We start from the raw sequence: 9906 nt of genomic DNA, 5'->3' as shown, positions 1-9906 counted from the left end.
TTTCTTGACAATATTTAAAATTTTTGGATAAAATACGTAGAAAAATTATAAAAACAAAAATTAATTTCGGTTTTTTCAAAAATTGAAAGAAATCTTCCAATCAAAAATTTTAAAATTGTTTAATAATACCCTTATAATACAAAAATGTTTCTGGTAGGCCCTATGTTTGCTCACTAATGAATGTGTATGGTTAGTCTATCTTTTATATCCTAAGGTATTTACTTTTAATTTTAATTGTTTATATTTTTTTATATTTTTTAGTACTCTGAGTTGACGGTATACAGCGGATAAACAACGTTTCGGAGTTTGTACGCAAATAGCAATAGGTATATATCATTGGCATTGCATTTTAAAATGGACTTTTATGTGGTGATATCGTTTCATCTGGGTAAGGGACGAATATACGGTGTTCGCAGAGTATGTTAGGCGCGATCAGATTGGATTTAGTAGTCTCACACTTGCTTGGCTGAGTGGAGTGAGTGGTAGCCAGTCATTCAGACTTGCATACGAACGTTGTAGTTGTGGTAATTAAAAGTGAGTCTGGCGCCAAAAGTGCCTAGTTCCAAACAAAAGTGAGTTTTTTTATGTTTTTTTTAATTTGATGAAAATAGATAATTTTTTTATCGATCGTACGCCATTTTTTTTAATTTTCTGTTTATATTTTTCGATTATTGACAAATAAATAAAAATTAATTTTTAAATTGAAATAAAGTTAATTATTTTTGTCCTCGGATTGTTTTTACAAGAAAACATTTTTTATTATTGATATTTCGGGAAAAATGCATAATTCATAAAAATTTTTGCTTCTTCCAAAATGGTTAATCCCGTTTATAGGTACTTTTCTAAATTCGTATACCGTTTTAGGGAAATTAAAGAAAACATGAAAATATAGTTGAATAATTCTTAATAATAAAAACGTGTGTCTATGGTAATATAATTTCGTATTCATTCATTGATAGATTTTTAATTATCGTCATATTTTTGGCACAAAATTTCTTTAGTTCAATGCTACGGAAAGATAATAGTTATAGGAAAATGTCATATAGTTTATGTTTATAATATTTAATACATTTTTTAACATGATAACCATTTTGGAACAAGTAAAAATTTTTACGAAAAATGCATTTTTCTCAAAATGTCAATAAGAAAAAACTTTTTCCTCGTGTAAAGACAATCCGGGGCCATTACCTATATTTTTGAATTATAGCATTAAAATTAATATTCATTTAAAAATAATAATAATATTAAATGCCTTTATATCCAAAAAGAAGTACAAAACGTTATTAACAAAAATGCTGCGAGCATAATGCTACTCGATCTAACCGCAACCATTCCTATTTTGTAAAAATTTGAATATTTATGTATTTTTTATTTACATATAATTATTTGCTATTATCTTATTCATAATTATTATTAGTCAATTATATTAGTTAAATCAGTAATCAAAAATATTTCGATACTTTATAATTATTATTAGTATTTATTTTCAATTTATTTTTACGGTTAAATAAATGTACTGTTTTGCATAATTTCTTTTTTTTTCAAATGTCACACAATTATTAATTTTTGCGACGTTACTGACAATATAAAAAATTGGCGCCGGGAGGCACGTATAGCCGCCCATACTAAAATATGTTAATAAAAAGTTGGTAGGCAGTTCTTTTAGTTTCAAAGTAAAGGAATTTTTTCAATTTTTTTTATCTCAAAAACTGCGACTTTGACTGATTTTGATGTTATTACAAATTTTATTGCAAATATTATTCCTAATCTTAAATTGAAAAACGCGTTTCGCTAGCTACTGTAATTTTGGAGTTACGATTTTTTAAAATTTTTAGCCCCCTCCCATATCCCCTTACCAACCCCCACCACCACCAAAAACTAATGGCCAGATTCTCGGGTGCCACAGTATTTTTGTGCCAAATTTGGTAAAAATCGGTTTAGCGGTTTTTGAGTTTTTGAGTGTTACAGACGGACATACAGACGGACAGGCAGATGAACAGACAGACGGATAGACAGACACCATGAAAATATTTTGTATTTAGGTCATTTATGACCCAAATAACTCATTTTGAGTGAAATTAAAAAAACTTTTTTTTGCCGATCTTAATAGCCTACCATACCTATTGGTATGGTCGGCTAAAAAGTCATTTTGACGCCTAGGCTTAAAAGTAAAGTACTTTTACGCCTAACCACAAAAGTACGAAAATATTATTATTAAACTGACAAAGTGTAAAATTCAACGAGCGTAACCATAGTTTCTCGATATATAATTACATACCAAGGTATGACTTTTAAATCTTTTTATATTATTTGGAATTTGGAACGTTCGAAATTGTTTAAAAAATAATTTGTGGCGTTTTAAAAAAATAGCATGTTCTATTCGGAGTAAAAATGACTTTGTATGAAACGCGTACGTTTCATACAAAGTCATTTTTCAATAATGCCGTAGCCTCGCCACGAAAAATGTCATTTTTACTCCTAATAAAATAATATACTATAATTTTTTGAAACGTCACAAAAGTATTAATTTTTGCGACGTTATTGACAATATAAAAAAGTCATTTTAACGCCTAGGCGCAAAACACACACGAAAATATATTATTAAACTGAAATAAAGTGTCAAATTCAACGGGTAACCATATTTTCTCGATATATAATAATTACTTACATGCAAGGTATTATTTTTATTTTTTTTTATATTATTTGCAACGTTTGAAATTGTTTAAAAAAATATTTAGTGACGTTTGAAAAAAATCAGAATGTTCTATTCGGTGTAAAAATGACTTTTTGTGCCTCCCCTGTAATGTCAAACGTACAGTCTCGCCACAAAAAGTGTCATTTTTACCCCTAACAAAACAATATACTATTTTTAATATTTCTGAAAGAGTCTATTGTGATTTATGCTCTGTTGTCATTCATTCCAAATTTGGAGGTCATTAATTTTAATTATATATGTTTTCCAGATATTTTTACTTGAATATTTATTATATCTATTATACCGTACGTTAAAAATAGCGTCTAGCTGGCTTGGAAATCTCGACTGGAATCGCCGACGCCGTTTTTTTATCTCCTAGTAAGATTTATTAAATTAATTCATTATATGAAATATTTTTCTCAGTACATATTTTTACATATTCACGGTGTGTTTAAATTTCATTAAAAATGTGTACATCATAGAAAATGTCACTTTAAGCAGAATGTTAAATTTGCTATTAAATTTTATAATTAACAGAAAGAACATAAACATAAACATGGTTATTGTAACCTTTTCTTCGTCAGTTATTTTGGTCAGTTACCACAGTTCAAATTTAGGATAAATCATTCTTAATTTTTTTAATGGCGCCTCTAAATTGGTGTATTTCTTTTTTAAATGTATATCAAGGCGATCGGTCAAATTTATGTCAGTGCTAATTGTCCTTTGCTCGACATATGTAAATATTTCTTTATTTGGATTCTAATTGACAAATGTAAAACAAAATAAACGTCATTGAAAAACTTTTAAAAATCGAGTTTAGTAACTTGTAAATGGGAATTGGTATAATTATTATCTTATCTGGATGCTTGTATCGATTTTTACAAAAAAAATATCTAAATAATGTAAAAACCTCTGACGAGGGGTAGGGGACACAAAAAACTCACAATCTTTTAGGATGGTTATTTCAAAATTTAATTTGATTTAAAATTGGGGCGACATATTTCGGGATTCAATTAATTCCTATCTTCAGGTCCAGAAAGCTAAAATAATCAAATTGCATTCAGAATAGTTAAACAATTCTAATATAGTCATACAGAGGTCAGGTTATAAAATACAATCACAAACAAATTCAAAAGGGTAATTTTTTTTAAAAATGCTTGATAATTATTTTTATCACAATTACTTATCACAGACATCTTATGGTAAGCTTAGTTGGAAATTAAAACTAAATTACAATCAGAAAGAGCAAAAATTCTGGCTTACAGTAAAAGTCTCCATTGGATTAACGCAGTGGTGTCTACAAAAAATGATTATTTTATTTTGTAGATTTTCTTACGAAATACCCATAGGAATTTTTTGAAGATAAGAAAATGGTGTTTATCTCTTAAACACAAAATACCATACGATCGAAAAAAAGGCTTCAAAGCCGGCTGGAAATGACAATCAATGTAATTTTGGCGATGTCACGCCCTAGACGTCAGTGCTTCTTTATTTTTAATGGCGCTTACTGCCAGTTGGCCTTATGAAGGTTTTAATTATTTTTATATCGAGTAAAACTTATTTTTAACTGGATTTGTGTGTCTGGAAACTAATTATTTTTGTTAATCTTTCTATAGTTAGTGTTAATTTTGACAAGTTTTATGTCAATTTTTAATAAATGACGTCAAGAGGTTGACCTTGCCAAAATTATTATCGCTTGTCATTCTCCAGCCGTCTTTGACGACGTTTTTTTTTTGTTTCGATCCATACAGTACTATCAGGAATATTTCAAATATACAGGGTGGTCCGAACTGTATTCCGGAAACTTTGGCAGCATATTCTGCAGATAAAAATAAGTAAAAAAGTTCGTATAAATGTATGTCCTAAAACGCTTAGTTTCAGAGATACAGGGTGTAGAAGTTTCATTTTTATTGTGATTTTCTCGAAATAATTTCTGAAGTAACTTGAATATTTTTATGAAAATTGGTGTCTGGGAGGTTTTTGACGTGAGAAATTGGATTTTGATGTCAATATGACTTCTACTAGTAAAGTGCGCCACCTACATATTTTTTAACTAGTTTGAAGAGTAATAACTTTTCGTCCGTACCTGTATAAAACTACTGAGTAAAACATATACATTTACGACGCTTTTTACGTAAAATGGTCTCTTGGTAAAAATCGCTACGAGTAATGGTTTTCGAGATATTTGGAATCGAAATTATCAATACCTGTCATCACTGACATAAATTAAACATGTTGACTAAATAGTTATTAGATTGAGATCATAAATTTGAAATGTTTTTGTACCAAAAGTTCAACAAAAACTGTTTTATCATCATTTTTTTGCAGAAAAAAATATGATTAATTTAAAAAAATAAAAATTTCCCAAATTTATTATTTCAGTGAAATAACTATCTACTCAACGTGTGTTTATTTTTCGTTAATAATGGCATGGTATTGACTATTTTCATTCTAAATATCTTCTGAACGGTTGTTCGTAGAGATTTTTATAAAGAGATATTTTTTACGTAAAAAATCACAGAGATGTATATTTTTTCCCTCGGTAGTTTTATACAGGTACGGACAAAAAGTTATTACTCTTCAAAACAGTTAAACACATGTAGGTGGCGCCCTCTACCACTAGGAGCCATATTGACATCAAAATCAAATTTCTCACGTTAAAAAACTCCCAGACACCAATTTTCATCTAAATATTGACGTTACTTCAGAAATTATTTGGAAAAAATCGAAATAAAAATGAAATTTCTACACCCTGTATCTCCAAAACTAAGCATTTTAGAACATACATTTATACAAACTTTTTTACTTATTTTTATCTACAAAATATACTGCCGAACTTTTCGGAATACAATTCGGACCACCCTGTATATCGGGGTATTCTACTGGAAACCGAAATGAGTACTTTTGACTTACCCTGCTTTACCCTTAAGGGGCTACGGACCTCAACTTTTTTTAACACCATCTACGAACCTACTTTGTGTATCGTTGATACACAAAGTTGATTTTTGTGTTGAAAAGTAGTGATGAGCAAATAATTCTAGATCAAGACCATCCTTGGTTTTCATCTTGTACTCTTGCAAGTCTTGCACTTTTTTATAGATTTTCTTTAGAAACAGTCTCTTATAAGTAGTCGAGGACATCAAAGTTAATTTTTGTTGATTACATTTTTTGTTAAGATATATTTTCAATTATCACTGACTTTTCAAATTGTCACTTTGTATATTCATACATCCCGAGTTTTCATAAGTAGCTCATCCCCTATACCTTTTTTATTTTTTCAGACAAAAAAAAGTATGTTAGTTTACCGGATGTTTCTCAAAAGCGGCTCACCCCTTTAACTTTTTTGTTTTTTCACATAAAAAAAGACATTTGGTATTTTAGTATATGACATACATCAGGATTGATTGACGTATTCAATTGTTTGCGGTCACTTCCTGTTTTACCGGAAATATCTACAACTTTTGATTTTTAAATGACATCCTCGGTATTTTTTACTTTATTCGATAGAAAATGACATTCTCGATAGAATGAGATATCGTATGTCAACTTTTGACAGTGTCGTTTATGTTTTATTTGAAATTGTAACATATGCAACAAATTATTTGTAAAACAATGCTTTTTCCAAATATGCTAATGACATTTTATTTGAAAAAATTGAGATATGATTGATATTAAAAATACGATTTGGGCATCTTTTAACCGGCCAAGACACGAAAAACATTAAACGATCCAATCTATTTTCCAAGGCTCTTTGATTAAAAATTAGTGTCTTTAACATAGCCGTGGCACTCTAGATTGAATTTAAAATACGATTTTTTAAGCGATAGTGTCAAAAGTTGACATGTGATATGTCATTCTATTCAGAGTGTCATTTTCGATCGAATAAAGTAAAAAAAAATACGGAGTGTGCCATTTAAAAATCAAAAGTTGTAGTCATTTCCGTTAAAACAGGAAGTGACCGAAAACAATTGAATACGTCAATCAATCCTAATTATTAAAACCACTAGTTTTAATCAAACAGCTTTGGAAAAAATATATTTGATCGTCTAATGTTTTTCGTTATTCAGGCTGGATGCCGAAATCGTATTTTTAATCATAATTCAATTTTTTCAAATGAAATGGGAGTGGCTCATTAGCATTTTTGGAAAAAGCATTTTTTTACGAATAATTTACTACCACTAATTCAGGCAGTACGAGTCAAATTGTCGTTATGATCACAGCCATTTTGCACTTGATTGAAATTTAACATGCATGGTATGTCAGTCTCTTTAAAATGTTATTTTCAATCAAATGAAGTAAAAAGTACCGAGAGTACCTACCATTTAAAAATCAAAAATTTTAGTAATTTCCGGTGAAACAGGAAGTGACCGAAACTAATAATTGGATACGTCAATCAATCCCTCCAAATATAAAAACTCATGTTTTTTTTTGAAAAAATAAGACAGTTATAGGAGTGAGCCACTTTTGAAAAACGCTCGGTATATACTTATTTTAAAATGCATATAGATATTTTTAAATTATATTTAAAAGAGCTGATGGTACACAATGCTAACATAAATATTCAGTTAAGTAAGCAGACACCGTCTGGTTTTACTTTACATCTACCCATGACATTGTAATGCATTTTATATACTTTTATCTTATAATGTGCTTTAAAGGCCCCCTGATAAACTACCGCAGTACTGCCAGCTTATTCAATTCTAAAAACATGTATAATGACTTTTTATAATCCAGTTAAGAGTGCTCTTATTTAAATTTGAAGAATCTGTTAGACAACAGTGAAACTGTTGTCTGTCTAAAAAATAACTATGCCACATTTCTTACTTTAGAATTTTTATGATGTAAAGTACCTACTGTTTGCTACTGTGTATCTGAGATAAAAGACTAAAGATCTGTGTACATTGTGGCTGTCAATCAGAGGTGGGAGCTAAGGCTTGAATATTTCAATTGGAAGTGTCAAACTTTTAATCATAGTACTCATTTTTGCTAAAGTATTCTTTTTGTAAGTAATGTTGTAAAACAAATAAAATCTTGTCGAAACTGAATTTTGAAACACATTTGTTTCCAGACTTACCCTACTCTACCAGCTGATTGATGAACGTAGGCAGCGTTTTATTGTTTTTCATCCTTGAATATCGTCAATTCATATCAACCACATCACCGGTAAATAATAAAATAATCTTCTAATTATAGTATGTCAGTCTGGCCAACTGGAATGATAAAAATGCTCATTAATATTCGGAATGGTCAAACAGTTTACACAGCTTGTTTACAACCTGATTTTGACCGTTTAATTAGCAACGTTTTAGCCATAGATAAAGGAATAAAAAAGTTTTAGCAGAAAAGTGTTTATGTAAAGATATTCCGTGTCTCAGAGAAATAAGTAAATATAAATCCATCCACCTTAATATACAGGGTGTCCCAAAAATAAGTGCAATTATTTTAATTGGTGGTAAAGTCCAAATAAGTAATAATAAAGTCTAAAATATTGATCATTTTTGTTTAGACATTTGAACACAATTTATTTAAACTAATTTTCAAGTCCGGCTCTGTTTTTTTTAATATTTAATCTATTCATCGTTACAATATTGATAAAAATAATATCTTTAAATCTCTCACGTGGATATTATTAATTTGAATCTTCCAATTGGCTCGATTTTCCTTATTCAATGTTAATTAGCCCTGATCAATATTGTTGCGATGAATATAATCAGATTAAATAATTTAAGAAACCAGAGTCGGACTTGAAATTATTTTAATTAAAAAAAACTAATTAAATAGTTTTGTTGCTGTTAAGATATCCAAAACAAAAAAAAGTATAAAGTGTGGAATATCATTGTATTCAGGAGACCGAGTTCTTTCAAAACCTGAAATAAAAAATGCAGGTCCGTATTTAAAAAAACTAAGTTGGCCTCTGTATCTCACAAATTATCAGCTAATTTGAAAATCTAAAAATACTGTCAGATAGCTCTAATAAAGTGGCTATGAGAATGTGTAATTAGTTTTTTGATTTTTTAAAAAGTAACGACATGAAAAAATAAAATTAATTTTCAAAAAAATCGGTTTTTTCCAAAAAACTCAGCAATCCTTGAAATTTTTAAAACTTTTTTGATGGCATCTTTGTGAACATCCCAATAACACAACTTTGCCCCAATTTAACCATGTTCGCCTCTATTACGGTTACCGAGATACCAATGCTCGTATCTCGAATTTGTAGCACCCTGTATATACCGGGTGCGTCTCAAAAGTGGCTCACCCCTATAACTTTGTTATTTTTTTAGATAAAAAACGAGATTTGGTATGTTAGTATATGACATAAATTAGGATTGATTGACGTATTCAATTGTTTTTGGTCACTTCCTGTTTCACCGGAAATGACTACACTTTGATTTTTAAATAGCACCCTCGGTATTTTGTTACTTTATTCGATAGAAAATGACATTCTGAATAGAATGGCATATCATATGTCAACTTTTGACATTCTCACTTAATAAAAAATCGTATTTGAAATTCAATCTAGAGTACCATGGCTATGTTAAAAACAATAATTTATAGTCAAGGAGCCTTGGAAAAATATATTCGATCGTCTAATGTTTTTAGTGTCTTGTCCTGGCCGGTTAAAAGATGCCCAAATCGTATTTTTAATCATATCTCAATTTTTTCAAATGGAACGAGGGTGGCTCATTAGCATATTTGGAAAAAGCATTTTTTTACGAATAATTTGATACCACAGACTTGGCATTTCGAGTTAAATTTTCGTTACGTACCGCAAGTTATAATTTGTCAAAAGTTGACTTATGATATGTCATTCTATTCAAAATGTCATTTTCTATCGAATAAAGTAAAAATATATCAAGGGTGCCATTTAAAAATCAAAAGTTGTAGTCATTTCCGGTGAAACAGGAAGTGACCGAAAACAATTGAATACGTCAATCAATCCTAATTTATGTCATATACTAACATACCAAATGTCGTTTTTTTATCTGAAAAAATAAAAAAGTTATAGGGGGTGAGCCACTTTTGAGATGCACCCGGTATATAGAAAAAAAATATAATCTAGGAACTAGTGGGAATATAGAGGAAAATACCGTATGATCGAAAAAAAACGGCGTCCAGTTGGCTGGGAAATGAATATCGATGACATTTCCCATATAAATTTACATATAAAATGACAGCGATCTTCATTCCATAGCCATCGCTGACGCCGTTTT

At 29.6% G+C, this 9906-nt stretch overlaps 1 protein-coding gene across 1 annotated transcript in view; it reads left to right on the top strand.

Moving 5' to 3' along the window:
• Nucleotides 1-340: 340 nt before the first annotated feature.
• Nucleotides 341-9906, top strand: part of LOC115890541 (tubulointerstitial nephritis antigen-like) — a 49400-nt gene continuing 39834 nt past the window's right edge. Inside the window, exon 1 of the mRNA XM_030910805.1 lies at nucleotides 341-572. The gene's annotated coding sequence lies outside the window, so the exon portion shown is untranslated. The remainder of the gene's footprint in view (nucleotides 573-9906) is intronic.

The sequence above is a fragment of the Sitophilus oryzae genome, unplaced genomic scaffold (assembly GCF_002938485.1).
Source record: "Sitophilus oryzae breed Bouriz unplaced genomic scaffold, Soryzae_2.0 scaffold_1178_pilon_pilon, whole genome shotgun sequence".
Lineage (NCBI taxonomy): Eukaryota > Metazoa > Arthropoda > Insecta > Coleoptera > Curculionidae > Sitophilus > Sitophilus oryzae.
This window is presented reverse-complemented; position numbering and strand designations above follow the sequence as displayed.